The sequence below is a fragment of the Rhinolophus sinicus genome, linkage group LG10 (genome assembly GCF_036562045.2).
Source record: "Rhinolophus sinicus isolate RSC01 linkage group LG10, ASM3656204v1, whole genome shotgun sequence".
Taxonomy (NCBI): domain Eukaryota; kingdom Metazoa; phylum Chordata; class Mammalia; order Chiroptera; family Rhinolophidae; genus Rhinolophus; species Rhinolophus sinicus.
The window spans coordinates 93,905,068-93,920,739 of record NC_133759.1 but is presented as its reverse complement, the minus strand read 5'-3'; the positions used below and the strand labels follow the sequence as shown (position 1 = coordinate 93,920,739).

Here is a 15,672-nt window from a genome sequence, read left to right as displayed (position 1 = left end):
TTTATTTCTCTGGAATAAACCTTTAATTTGCTTTTCCTTATGGGAGGGATTTGGGCTGCGTGCACAACTATGCTGATAATTATTGTCTCTTAGGAACTAAAAATATTGTACCCCTGGTATTGTGGTTCTCACTGTTGTGGTTAAGAAGTCAGCTGTCAGTCTAACTTCAATGCTAGAACTTCTGTTTGGTTCTTTTCTCTCCTCTGCTTTTTATCTTTGATGTTTTGCAAGTGTCGTTTTAATATGCCTAGATATGGATTTCATTTTACTTGCTCTTTTTTTTTTTTTTTAAGTCTCTAAACTTGTAGTTTTGTGTCTTACTTTCTTTACTTCTGGGCAATACTCAGCTGATGTCTTTGAAAATTGTTTTGGCTTCGTTCTCTCTCTTCTCGTTCTGAATGAAACTTGGATTAGACATTCTTACTCTAGCATTCCTATTATTCTGCCTCCCTGCTGTCTGGATGATTCTTTAGATATATTGTCATGTTCACTTATTTTTATTTTTATCATGTCTTATCACATCCATTGGGATTTTACTTTTTGAGATATTTTCATTTCTAGAAATTCTGTTCGGCTCATTTTCTAATTTGTTAGGTCATTTTTATATTTTTTCCTTTCTAAATTCATTCTTTGGTTTCTTTACTCATAGTAAACATATCTATTTTATATATTTCTCTGCTAATTCCCATAGATGAAGCCTCCATGGATGGGTTGAAACTGGCTGCCTTGTTTCTTTTCCTGCTTTCTTGCTCAAGGTGTCTTGCTTCTGAGTATCGCGATTAGTACTTCTTGACTGTGGGTTCATAGTTCTTGGGTCTTTGTCAGTAGAAATTAGTTGAGACGTGCATGTAAGGTGATTTTTCTCTAGAGGATTTGCATTTGTTTCCATCAATCATTGGTACCATGTTCAGTTTAAACTGTAACTATTTTTTTTGCTTGAGGTTTTGTGACCACCCAGGTAATATGAATTCAGGCTGCAAACAAACCAGAGCGAGGTCTAGTTTGGAGTTACCAAGCCTCGGAAAAATGTTTTTCTTTCTCTTACATGCAGTGCTGAGGTTCAAGACATGTAATTTCCCTTGTAGTCCTCTGGGTGGAAGGGTCAGGGGTGGGGAAGACTAGGTTGGTTGAGTTCTATTTTGTCCTTATACTGAGGGTTTGGCACATTGGGGTCCCAGTTTCATCGTGAGATCTCTTAATTAGACTGCCGGCTTCAGGTGGGCCCTGAGATTTGCTTTGTACCCATGACCCACTAGACTGAAAACTGAAACTGAATTTCATGTAGTTTAGCAAAATCTGTAAAGTTATCGCTGGCCTCCATGCTCAGATTACTTTTCCGGGTTCCCATGATATTTTCGTTTTTGGACTCTCAATAATCTTAAATAATTTCCAGTTCCTCAATGCACTTGAAATGTTTTAAAAATGTTTTTACCACTAGTTGTAGTTATTTTCAACTAAAACAACGGGTCAGGGTACTTAGACTACCATACTGCTGTACTAGAGATCCACATTTCTTGTTTTTCAAAAACTGGAGTTTGAAATTGTACAGTGATATCAACTCATCTTTAAAAGTTGACAACTTATTAGTTATTATTATTTTAAGACACGGATATGCCAATTTTTCTGACAGCCAGATCTGGCGTACGGGTTGCTGGTTTCCTAGAAAACTATCTAGAAGTTTATCAGGCACTGTGCAATTAGAGAAAGAATGCCTCTGTGAATGAGAGACGAGTACATGAGAAGAATCGAACCTTGCGAAGTGTGGGAGCTGGGGACACAGTCTCTATACGGCTGTTGTCTTCGTGTCTGATGCTGGAGCCTGAAGTCGGCAGGACAGGCAGGCAGGAAGGGAAGGTGAATGTAAAGTGGGGGAGTGAGGACAAGCTGGAACCTACCAGATGAGCTGGTACCTGTAAGAGCTTCTTACCACTTCTAGGTCTTTGATTCAGCAGAGGGAAAGCTGCCGCCCTTCCTCATGAAACTAAGACTGCTTCCAGCTCAGGAGATAGAGAAGCAGAAGAGGAAACCATTGGGAGCCAGAGGGTCTAAAGACTGGGGGCTGCCCTACACTAATACGGTAAGCCTGCAGAGGTCTCCAGCAGTGCCCGCTGCCCTGCACCCACCTTCCAGTGGGAAAGGAGTGCGGCTGAGGTTTCACTCCCACCGTCCAATCCTCACGCTAACTCAGAGAAGGGAATTCCAGGAAATGTAGTGCCAGCTGGCTAAGTGGATACAATACAAGTCCACCCCACTATGCCATCCTGTTTTAAATGGCTGCTTTGGCTTAAATACACTGTACTCAGGGGAATCAGTTTCAACTTGCAATAGAGAAACTGGTTGAAATAAGCACCTACAAAAAGTAAGAAGAAACTTAGGCTTTTCTAGTTCTATAGGATCTACTTTTAAATCAAGGAAGGCTTACTTTGAAATTCATGCTCCCGTATAGGCAGTAGCCATTTACATTTTATGAATGAAGCTGCCTGAGTGTTTAGAGATCCGTCTTTAAATCCTGAGTTGACAAATCTCAGCAGAGTTTTCCAGGGTTCTGCTCTAAAGATTTAAGAAACAGGTTGGATGTTGTCGTGGGAAGGCCATTTCTTTTAGAAAAAGCAGTGATGCTCTATTCTTCCTACACGTATATGCACAGTTTCCAGAGTAACTCTCTGTAGCCTTTCCATTTTGAAGTTTGCTTTTATGAAAGGCAGGCCAGACCATCACAAAACACTCTTTTGCAGTAACCATTTTTACCCAGGGTAGAGCTTGTTGGTTTATTTAATAAACATTTATTATAATAGACCTAAGGGGACAGAGAAGTGGCCTGTGTCCCAGACTGGTAGGGTCATTAGGAAGTGGCTCATTTATTTGGACAGCATTTATTGAATTCCTATTATATGCAAAATGCTGGGGTTACAGTTGTAAACAATATAATCCTTGCTCTAGTGAGTTTATGTGCTGTTGAGGATGAGATACATTAATCAACTATTTGTTTATGGTGGTGAGGAATCCTTGATGGAGAAGTACTGGGGATGGTAAGAATTTATATAACAGGGGACTGGCTTGTGGGAAGAGTTGGGGTCTTGGAAGGATTATGCTGACTTCTCTTGGATGGGAAGGAGTGTTCCGAGCAGCATGCATGAAGACTTTTAGGAGAAAAATAGTTTTATGGCTTAAAAAAATTGAAAGAAGGTTGATAGAGAATGGGGTATTAATAAGAAGAGCTAAGAGATAAGTTAGGCATGGCGTTGCAGAACATGGTGAGAAAATAAGATTTTAAATGGCGTGGGAGTGTACAGACATAAAAAGATAATGAACAACATGATCTGATGTCCATGTTTGAAAAACTACTGTGATGGTTAATTTTACGTGTCAACTTGACCGAGCCACAGGGTGTCCAGACATTTGGTCAAACGTTGGTGTGTGTCTGTAAGGTTGTTTCTGGATAAGATTAACATTTGAATCAGTGGAACCAGTAGAGTAGATTGCCTCCCTAATGTGGGTGGGCCTCATCCAATCACCTGAAGACCTGAATAGAACAAAGGGCTGGGTAAGAGGGAACTTTGCCCGCCTGACTACTCAAGCAGGAACATTGGTCTTCTGCCCTCAGAGTGCAACTTATACCATCAGCTCTCCTGGATCTCCAGCTTGCTGACTGCAGATCTTAGGACTTCCTGGCCTCCATAATCAGGTAAACCAATTCCTTATGATAAATATCTTTACATATATACTACTCGGATATTAGTCAGGGTTCTCCAGATACACATGCCTACATATGTAGGGTGTGTGTGTGTGGTGTGTGTGTGTGTGTGTAATATTATCCTTATATATAGCTGGCTACAGAGTGGAGAGTGCATAAGAAGGGGCAAGAGAATCGCAAGGAGAAGAGCTAGGAATCTGTGGTTATCCAGGTGGAGAAGATTGTGACTTGGATTTAGTGATGGAATGAGTTAAGAATGATTTCCAGTGTTGTGGTTTTTATAACTGGTATAGTGTGTGGGTCAGCCACGGAGATAGGAAGAGTGTAAGCAGAGAAAATTGTGAGTTAAGTTTTAGATACGTCGAATTGGAGGTGTTTGAGATGTCAAGTGGAAATGTGTATATGCAGGGCTAGAGACAGAGAAGTGGGAGGTATGTGTGATTGTAGTTGACGGCATATTCCCGTATTGCTGAGTTAACGGCAGTATGTACCTACAGCCTCAAAACAAAACAAAACCTTTGGAAACATAGTCAAAGTCTGCGGAGTGTCAGCTGACTCGTTTGGGCTGGTGAGACTAGGAAGGTGTGCTCTGAGAACTGGTTGTCTCAGCCAAGTCACTCTGCAGCGGGCATCCTATCAGGGTGAACATTTCCTCTGAAATGTTCTCATTCTATAGCTAGACACAAAGCAAAGTCCTACCCGAGTTTCAAAGTTCCCAGAGTCTGTTTACTGTCCTCTGAGATGGTTTCACAGCTCCTGTGAGGCTCAAGGACTATGACGAGGGGAAATCAGGTCGTGTCTCCTAGGTTTATGAAGCCCTGGGGAGATGTTTCCTCTATGCAACCATCACTTCCTGGCACATGTCTGCATTCATTTGAAACCTCTCCTCCTTTGCTCAAATTCCATTTCAAGTACCTGTGAAACATGGGGTAGTAAGTGTCCCTTTCCTCCCCCGTTATACTCAGAAGTGTCATGAATCAAAAAGAAGAAGAAGAAGAAGAAATCCACAAAACTTAAAATGCTATCACAAGGTCTGAGTTTTTAAAACTCAGAGAATAATTTATTTGCCGTTGGCATTATCAGTTTGTTCTCTCTGTTTCAAGCTCATTTTTTGTTGAAATTGTTTTTGTTCAAATAGTGATTACTTATCCAGATTTCGCGTTTTCATTTCCTTCATCATAAGAATCTACATTAATCACTTCTAAACCTAGACAGGCTTTTAGATCATATTTTTCTCCTATCCTCAGAGAATGGAGGCAATGGCTTTTATTACTTTGGGGAATGACCTTCAAAACCTCATAAAAACCAAGTAATACATGTGGTAATTGAAATAGCAGAGGATTAGCCCCAGCCTTTCCTAGGAAAGAACAGTCACACCAACACCTAGGATTCCTCTGTATGTTCTATGTTTGAGGGAGAAAAAAAATTAAATCAGAATTCCAGGGCATCTAAATTTAAAAAAAATTATCTATAGGGTGATGGTTGAAAATCACTGACTTAGACTGACTTAGCAGATCTGTGTGTGTGTTACAGATATACCAGCTTTAATATGGAACCCTACCAAGGATGGGAACAGAATGGTTACGGTATTGCTTCTGGGAGAAACCTAATTGTGACCCCAGGAGCTAAGTTAATGTACTTGACATAATGAAGACCCGCAGTGCCTACTCTGTGGGTTCAGTGTCCTACCTGGGCTATTTGCATTTTTGAGGTGCTAATCTAATGATCCTGTGTTTATAAAACCTTCACATACCAGTGGAACTCAGAGTGTGTATAGTTCTTAAACAATTTCTTTGTTGACTTGAAAGTTTATTAGTTCTCACTGAAGCTTCATGAGCTCAAAGTTGAATTCCTATTTCAAGAAAAGTACCCTATTTTCAGTCGTGCTGTTGGATAAACGCTAATGAACCAACCACCATTTTGGAGATCCTGGTTTATGTCAGTAGAAAGGGCCACTTAAAATAATGGTGAGATTTTGATGCTAGATAACTTTCAGACACGGTACTGGCTACTGTCATGTTAAACACTGTGGCCCATTTAGTTTTCAGCTTGAAAATTCATAGTGCTCCCTCGGACCACATTTCCCGGCAACCTTGGTGACTCGGCCTGTGTTTCTGAGATAGGCATTCACAAAGTCTGATGCAAAGGGACTTCCGAGGACTCACACAGAAGCCCAGTGTCGAGTTCCAGTGACGGATTTAGATTCCATCAGTGAATTGATATTATATGCCCTGCCTGGTGGGGATTTTCATGTATATTGTCCTTTCTGGTATTCACTACCAGCCCCGTTTGTGAGAACAGGCAGTGGAGGCTCGGGGAGGTTAAATGTCATGTCTAGACGACGTGTCTACAGAGTTGCAGTTCAAACCCAGGCCTCCTGATTCCTAGCAAATGTTTTATAATATTCTAAGCTTCTGACTGTTGAAAAGAAGTTCTGCGTATTGGGTGGAAATCTCCTCCTGTAACCTGCTACGCCATCTGGAGTTTCCTTAGGTTAGGGCTCCAAATGTATTAAAGACAAGCATTTGTTTTTAGCAAGCGATTTGGTTATCCTGAGGTTCACTTTACCCAGGCCAAAGAGGGTCTTCAACAGATTTTTCACTGAGGAGACTTGAGCAACCTCCTGGTCACCTGCCGGCAACAAACGGTAGGTTCCCCTGCCCCATCCGCGAACCTTCCCCTTATGATGTCTGTTTCCTTCTCATGCTTCAAGTCTCGCTTAAACGCCACCTTTTTAGAGAGGACTTCAGTGACAGTCCTTCATGCCACTGAACACAACTTGTAATTATTTATTTGTCTGTTTACTTGTTTTAACCGATTTTTTTCTTCCTCTAGAATAAACTCTGCAAGAGCAGTAACTCCAGTAGATTTATGCCCAGCGTCAAGGATGTTGCCTGGTATTCAATAAATGTGTGTTGCATCGATGTCCCTCTTAGCTTCTGCTCCTGGCATTAAATACAGTGCTCCTGTTACGTTCTGTGTAAGTTCTAGGACCAAAAAACACTCTTCCTCCCCTTCTTGGTAGGAGCCTGGACAATTTATTACTGTTGTCTAATTACATTATAATTGGCAGTCACATTAGTATTATCTCATACTGTGTTTCGCTGAAAATAAGACCTAGCCGGACAATCAGCTCTAATGAGTCTTTTGGAGCAAAAATTAAGACCCGGTCTTATTTTAACATAATATAAGACCGGGTCTTTAATATAATATAATACAGTATAGTATAATATAATATAATATAGTATAGTATAGTATAGTATAGTATAGTATAGTATAGTATAGTATAGTATAATATAATATAATATAATATAATATAATGCCAGGCCTAATATAATATAATACCAGGTCTTATATTAATTTTTGCTCTAAAAGATGCATTAGAGCTGATTGTCCAGCTAGGTCTTATTTTCAGGAAAACAGGGTACTAAGTTTAGATCAAAAAAATAATAAATCCCTCATTTTGTGGCCCATTTTGCTAGTAACTACCTCTTTCTGTATTTTTGCTGCTAGGGCCCTAGCTTTCCCCACCTCTTAAAATTTTTAATCCAAATTTCTTGGAGGGAACGTAGGGTAGTGGTTTGAAGCTTGAGCTTCAGAGTCAGGATTTTGAGTCCAGGCATTTCCATTTGCTGGATGTTTGATGTAGGAAAAGTGGCTCAGAGTGTTTGAGGCTCAGCTGTTTCTCACATTCAGCAGGGATAACAATATCTCCCTCACAGGACGGTTAAGAAGCTGGAATGTGGAAATGTAGGTGAAGCCTTGGTCCAGTACATTGGATGTGGTGGTAAGTGCTACCTTTTATTATTGTATTCAGTCAGATAAAAATTCTGTCTCACCCATTCCCCCTCTGGCTTCCTTAACATTTCATCACCTACAAGCGGCACCCAGGTGTACCTAGTGGCCCCATGACAGACTTTGCACAAAGCTTGAAGGCCGACAGTAATTTTAAGCCAAAACGTTCAAAGGCAAGTGGCTAAAGAAGTCCATTTTTCCTGCACACTATGTTTTTGACTGTTACAAGATTTCCTAAACTGTCAATGGCTTTGAGAGGGGAAAATCTTGACAGATTCTCTGTGGAGTTTGTCAGTTACTTTTGCCAGAGGTAAAAACTGATCACAAATATTGTGCCTTCGTAGCCTAACATGGACTTCTGAATGGTGATTAGAAGCTTGGATTTTTTTTAGCAAATTGTGTTTCTCAGAACCTGAGGTTTCCAAGGTGACTGCATATGTAAGCAGTTTCCAGAGGAACTCTGTAGTCCTGCCTGTACCCGACTGTCTCCAAACCATTACATTCTTTACACTGAGAGATTTTTTTTCTCAAGTGAGAAAGAAACTAAATAATTGATTTGAATATCAAAGAAATTAAGTACATTTCCATACTCCTAGCTCTCATTAATGAGAGTAATAACTCTCAAGTCTTCCCAATAAGATCTAATGCTTTCAGAATGTTTAATGACCCATGCAACTAACCCGACTCCATGTGTTAACAGAGCTAGGCTGTCGATTATTTTAATAAAGAATGGAAATTAAGAAATTCATAGACGTTAGATTTTTCCTTTAAATGAAATTGCTAGCTTTGATCTGGATTGGAAGTCAGTTCAACCCTATGGGACCGTGTATTATAGCAAAAGGAACACTGGACTAGGAATTAGGAATGCATTCTTGTTACCAGGTTTGCCACTAAGTTGCCGTGGGGGACCCCCTCTCCCTTATACAGTGAGGGTTGGAGTAGCAGTTGGAAGGATACTTGTCCCAGCCCTAGAATTCACTTCGTTACAGATTTTGGAAGATTAACAGCACGTGAGTATATTGCATGCACAATAATTACAATGCAAGAGAGCAGGATGACCTCACTTCATCCTCAATGCTGACCCTCAGTAGACAACACCTTAAAGCATACGCTGCACCCGTTTCTGTTACACAGGAATCCCTGTCTGTGGGACCTACACAGGTGAGCCACATAGCTCTAAGAAGGCTGAAAAGCGGAAATTAATACTCATATGTGAATAATTATACTTCATTCAAGTTTAATTTTGTGAAAGCTATTTGATAAAAAATTATTATACACGTACCATGTGCTAGTCAAACAATTCTAGGAAGAAGTCATTATATTATTAATGTTATTGTTAATGATCCCCACTTCACAAACAGGGAAAGTAGGCTTGGGGAAGTTGAGCCTAAGGTCACACAGCTAGGTGGCAAAAGCTGTTCCAACCACAGCTCGATCATCAGAACCCACATTTGTAAATGCCACCCTAAAACTGCCTCTATTTACTGAAAATGAGCACATGTTAGAATAACAGGACGAAGTTTTAGGGCTCTCAGGGAATAGTAAATTATAATCAAATGAAATTTGGGGAATGACTTATTTGTGTTGAAAGACATTTTGGATAATGCGACTGTATCATTTAAAGTGAAAGTAAACACTTTCTATTTGATATTCATTGAAAATTTCTATTTTTGGTCCAGCCATAAAGTAAATAATTGGGTTACTATCTAGTCTACATACCTTGCAATTTTTTACACCCCATTTCGGGATCCTCTCTTAGTTAAAAGGATAACATGGGAAGCCTGAAGTTGCAGTTGAAAGCAATATGGAGAGAGGGCCCGTGGTTCTGTCTCGGCCTCAGTGTGGTCGGCGGTGGGACTGCATGTAAGCTGGTGGCTGAACAAAACGGAGGGCAGGTTTTGAGAGTGATATGTGAAGGCTGAATAGTAAGGACCACTGCTGCTGCATGCCTTGATGCTGTGGCGCTTTCACATGGTCCAGTATGTGGCCGAATCCATTCTGAACAGACTAAGTTCACTAAGGTGGATGATTTGCCCAATCACTGACTCACAGAGGTGGGACACAGGTCCCCCTAGGCGGCCAGAAGTTTTGGTCCCTGAAACTTCTTTGCAGTTTCTTGTACTCAGCCTAAACAGTTACAGTGTGCTGCAGCATCAAATATCCCTACTTAATGGAAAACTAGTGGTTTCATTTATCATTGGCTACATTATTTGATTTCTATCTTAAAATCTTTAGGCAAAACATTCTCCAGGAAGACGTGTCAAGTTGGTCCTATGGTTTTATGCATCCTAGTAATTCGAGAAGCAGCGCTGGAATAAAGCAGAGTAATATCAGGTCTGACATTCCACTCAGTAGCTGTGTGATCTTAAGATGCTCACCTCTGGGCCTCAACTTATCTCTGAAATAAAGGTAATGATGATTCTAACACTTTATAGAGCTCTGTGTATACAGCACTTAGCACAGGCCTGGGCCATTCTATCCTAACACAGGAAGGAGGAGCAAAGTTCTCACACATGGCTTGTTGGAGACACAGAAAAAATGGTTTCCCTCCCATCTCTTCTGCCATTGTTTTGATTGTTGGTTCCCTGTTAAAAGCATGATTTCATTTCCATCTGCAGATGATCATTAGGGAGTCTTTGCCCTTCATCTCAGTTTGCTGAAGAACTGAGTAGAATGGTGACTTTGGGAGCTGCTAAAACCAAACTAAAAGTAACCGTTGATCTATTTTTCACTTGGGATCCTGTAGTGGGGTGGGTGGTCCTTTTCAGTCATGCCCAGGGCTGTTGTGGAGAATATAGCTCATGTCTCCGTTCTTCATGTGTTTGTAAAATGCTTGTCCCTATGACCCCTACTAGTACAACACCATTTAAATAAAACCTCATCCTAGAACTCAGGATATTGCCTTAAAAGAAGACAGAGATGGTAATGATAATAACAATAGTACTGTTTATAACCATTGAGTGCTGCCTGGAGTCCAAGAATTTGCTTAGAGCTGTGATGCTATTATCCCATTTAATGCTTGCTGCAACCCCAAGAGGTATAGCCTATCATCATCTCCATTTAGTCAACGCGAGACCTCACAGCTCAGTCTCGCTGTCTCTAAGGCCTTTGCTCCAACCCACTGTTAGAAACATTTCTGTTCATACAAGTGGGAGATTTTCATGTGAGGGATATAGAATAAACCCTGGTCTGGTTGGAAGGCAAATCCTGAGAACAGTGAAGGAATGCGGGCCTAAGGGAAAAGTCTTGTTCTCAAAAGAATGATCATAGTATAATAATGTGCTGTTCTCTACTCAGAGGCACAAGGTAAGTAAAAACTTCTCAGAGAAATCCAAGAATGATATATAGTATATACTATATTTTGATGTAAAGCAAATTCTTTACACGGTGCTCTCTGCTCAAACAATAATGTTTATCAAGATTATTTATTACAAGGCATTAAAATAAATCTTTTTTTCAATTACTTTCTAATGAAATGTACCAGTTACCTTTTGAATGGTGACATATGGCCGTAATCTATTCCATGGGGATAAATCTTGCTTATGCAAGGTTTCAAGGGCTCCCTCTTGAGCTACCTTAATTATTGATATAAACAAAGAAGATTATTATGCCATTTATTGGTAAGTCATGAATTTCACTGCGCGATAGATCTCTGGGTTAGACGGCATGAATTATCGGGTAATTTCCAACAGTTATGGTGCAAATCTGTTGTAAAAGGGATGTTTCTGCAAGCCGGCTGACTCTGGAAGATGTTCATTAATGTGGTTGAATCCTGGGGTAACCTGGGAAGAAGTCATGTAGCTGTGGTACAGGTATAGTTAAGAAATAAGGCTCTTCTTCAACCAGAGAGCTATCTGTTGGCTAACAAATGAATAACTACCACAGGAAAATTGTCATGCACTGTTTAAAACAGCCTCATCTGGGAGATGTTGATGAAACACTACTAAGCTTCCACCAAGCCTGTGAAGTGGTGCCACCTCTTGCAATAACTTAAACCTGAATGGACTATTATTTTAGTAAGGAGGTGGGAGGGGAGACAGGAAGAAAGTACCATTACTGTGGTTTCTAAGCACAGGAAAAATTGACCTTGGTGTTGAGACCAACCATTTTCTTCCCCATTCTGTGCTACCATGTCACCAGGGGTTTCAGAAAAGACTCTGGGATTTGCCAGGAAGTAGTGTTCCTTGTTTCTATCTTTGGTCTTTAAAAACTTTGCAGATGGGTTTACCCATCTGCTATAGGAGGATGATACTAATACTGACCTCATAGGATTTTGTGACGATGAAATGAGATATTGCAAGACTGTGCCTGGCACATTTTGATAGTTAAAAGATGTTTGCTTGAAGCTATTTTATCATTGATATGATAGAGTCAAGCATTTCATATTCATGAGATAAAGAGAAAACTTTGACCTGTCCTTATGTCTTCAAACTACGTTTTGCATTTGAAAGTAAACTTCTCTAAAAGAAGGGAGGTGGGTGATTTATCAAGGGAACTACTTTGATTACGTTTGCCACGGTGGTAGTAGGTAATTTATACATATAATATTTTGTTCATGACATATTTGTATTATTGTCATTTTATATATGAAGAAACAGAGAAAAAGGGGATCTACCTTATGAAACACTCAGGTAAGCAGCAGAAATAGGATTCAAACCTAAATTTAATTTCACAGTTTGCATTCTTTCCAGTGCGCTTAAGAATTTAGTTTCTAGCATCTACTTGGAAAGACCAATATTTTGACATTCTCTTGTAAACTTCTGCTGAAAATTTACTCACATTTTGAATCACTCTAAGAACTTGAGTCTTCTAGATGTCTTAAAGAATTGACCAGAAGATAGCATTGGTTTATCTATGTTATCATGTCTGCCTTGACCTGTATTAATCAAATATTGAACATTGACCATCTCTTCTGCAGCTATTTATTGAGACCTGGCTATGTACTAGGCATAGTACCAAGTGCTGAGAATCTAATAAAGAACGATTTAAGAGATTCAGTTACTATCCCTGTTTTGTATATGAGGAAACTGAGGCCCAGAGAAAGGTTAGGTAATTCGCCCATGTTCACACAGCTAGGTCACAGCAAAACTGGCATTTGAACCCAAGCACTCTGGTACTCACTATACTGCCTCTCCTGAAGAAGACAAACCTGTGAACTGATGACTGAAATGTAGCAGAAAGTGCTTATTAGAAAAGAAATAGAACTACGTGGTGGACCAGGGGTGGTGGGTTAATTCACACTCAGAAGGGGAGCTTAAGAAAGTCTCCCAAGGACAAAATAACAGCGGATGGGAAGAAGACTTTTCCAGGCAGAGTAAGCATAAGGAGTTTGTTAAGCATAGAGAGAAGGGCAGAGGTGAGTAGATGAAAGATAGTCTAAAGAGGTGAGAACAAGCCATTGGGACCTTCTTGGCCAAAAAACAGTGTGGAATCTGTCCTCTGAAGGGTGTGAAGCAGAGTAACATGGTAGGACTGTTTAGAGATACCATCTGGTTTCAGGACAGAGAAAATACTGCAGGGCAGGCAAGACAGAATGCAGTTCGTGGGCTAATGGGGAAAGAAATGACATCCAGATGTGTCTTTCTGTTGCCATTTACTAAGCTTGACAAGGTGCAGCGAGGGGAGGCAGGTAGAGCTAAGGGGCTGGTTTCAGAAACATTCTCGAGATGCCTGTGGCACTCTCAGGAAAGATGAACAGTGGGCAGGTATATTAGTGTGAGGTTTACCACCCTCATAATTACTGGATAGGAAGCAAGGTCTCTAAAATTAAGGATGCAAATATGTCCACAAATATTTTAGGGCTTTTCAGAATTTTTAAGCAGAGCCGTCTTCAAGATAGATTACATGAAGAGAATACTTAGATACAAAATAAGATCAAATAGTGACATAAATACAATTGAGAAGTGTACAATTCTTGGGAGATGACTAAATTTTGAAGAGAAAATCTTAAGATCCAGTCCTGGATTTTATTACATGCCAGGAAAGTGACAGAAAATATAGTAGACAGAAAGCATAAAATTAATAATTAACCAAGGAGAAATATGGATGTACAGATTAATTACCATCAAGATAATTGAGTTGACTGTAGAGCAGAACGCTTTTTTTTTTCCTTCAAAGATTGGAAGATCATTAATTATATTGTGTTGCATACATGTTAATCAATTAGTCAGGACTTTCTCAGAAATTCTGCTCCAACAATCTCTATAGTAGGCTATGTGAAGACATTTGAAATGAAATCACAATGACCCAAAATTTATGGGACACAGCAAAAGGAGTTCTAAGAGGAAAATTTATAGCAATACAGGAGTATCTCAAACAATAAGAAAAATTTCAAATAAACCATGCAACGTTACACCTAAAGAAACTAGAAAAAGAACAAACAAAACCGAAAATGAGCAGCAGGAAGGAAATAATAATAATAAAGGTCAGAGTGGAAATAAATGAAATAGTCTATAAAAACAGTAGAAATGATTAATGAAACCAAAGGCTGTTTCTTTGAAAAGGTAAACAAAATTGATACACCTTTAGAAAGACTCACCAAGTAAAATCCAAAGTGAAAGAGAAGTGATAACTGACACCACAGAAATACAAAGGATTATAAGAAAACACTATAATTATATGCCAACAAATCAGACAATGTGGACGAAATAGATAAATTTCTCGAAACATACAATCTTCTAAGACTGAATCAGGAACCCATCAGGTCCAAATAAATGTCTCTGGATTCTCTCTGCTACTCCTGTTTCTTTTTAATACATCTCCATAACCTGGCTGATGTAGACTTGTTGTTTCAGAACCCATTGATTGCATGCTAAGACAACTTTAATCAGATACTCAAGTTGTTCTAAGACAATCTATTAATGAATCATACAAGCTCAGAGTAGGAAGTTTTTAGCCCAGCCTTCCTTGCGTAAATGGTTCTATGAGACAACAGTTGAATATGCAATGCTGCTTGATCCTCCCCTGAGATAGCCTAAGTCATTCTTGACATCTCCATTCTGGACAATTCCTTAGAAGTCCAGACTTGTATTGTTTGTCAACACCTCCACTATTGTGTTTCATCTCAGACATCCAAACTCAACATGTCCCCAATTTAACCATTCTGGTTCTCTTACTATCCTGGAGCTTGCTACCCCAGTGAGTGGCATCGCCACTCTTAGTCAGTGCCTAGGATTCATTCCTGATACGGCAGAGGCCCTGCAGAGCACTGTGTAAAAGGCTTAGTGAAAATGAGCACCCTAGCATAGTTATATTTTACTGTGATATGCACAAAGGGCACATTCTCAGCAAAGCTCACGGGGAGATCTCAAGTGGAATGATGCTGAAGGAGAGAGATTTCTCAAGTCTCTACAGATCCTCCCAATGGATGGGGCTTGGGATGGTAACTGTGATTCTGTCTTCAGGGTGAGGTTCTGTCAGTTTGCAGAAAGTCCCAAATGAGGGCTTAACAAATACTTATACCCTCTAAAAATATCACTGTAAAAACTCGAGCACAGTTAACTTAGAAAACGTAGAAAGCCACAGCACGTGGAATAACATGCAATTACGATATTTTTCTGTGCTACAGTTCTTTCTTGCTCCCCCATGTGGAAGTTACGCAATTCTTTGGGCATCCTAGATGAGCACCACAGTCCTCTCTGTCACAGTGCCCAGGGCCTGGCCATGTGCAATAGGTTATTTTCCATGTTAGATGACTGGCAGGTGGTAAAGGTAGCAGACCTGGTCAGGGATTACTCCAGTCCTTCTGTTCTCCCTTGTCTCCCAATTTCAAATCACCATGATACCCACTGGTTTTATCGCCTAAGTCTCTAAATCTGTCATCTTGTTTCCATACCCACTGCTATTACCCAGGTCCAAGTCACTGAAATCTTTCCTGTGGGCCATTGTAATAGGTTCCTAACCTTATCTTCACTGTGGTCCCCGCCAATCCATTTTCTACATTGCAACAAGAGTGATGGCTTCTCAATAAAATCTAAATCACGTTATACACACTCACCTGGCTTAAAACATTTCAGTAGGTCCTCACTGCTGGTAGGCTAACAATGGAAATTCTTAACATGGCCCACAAATCCCTGTGTTATCTGGAATCTTCCTACCTCTCAAATGTCATCTCCGACCTTGACCTTCCACATTGCCTTCCTTCCCACTCTCACACACGCCATGTTCCTCCGTTCTGGGCTCAT

The 15,672-nt window shown here is 40.1% G+C and overlaps 1 protein-coding gene and 1 long non-coding RNA gene across 5 annotated transcripts in view; one reads left to right on the top strand and one right to left on the bottom strand.

The window, feature by feature from the left end:
* The window catches only part of SGCD (sarcoglycan delta), an 827,683-nt gene that overhangs the window by 23,178 nt on the left and 788,833 nt on the right, over positions 1–15,672 (bottom strand). The gene's annotated exons all lie outside the window — the stretch shown is intronic.
* LOC141567129 (uncharacterized) lies at positions 3,424–10,161 on the top strand. Its single transcript, XR_012489523.1, has 5 exons — positions 3,424–3,685; positions 6,530–6,674; positions 7,417–7,481; positions 8,372–8,499; positions 9,725–10,161. It is a non-coding gene; the product is annotated as an uncharacterized LOC141567129 (long non-coding RNA).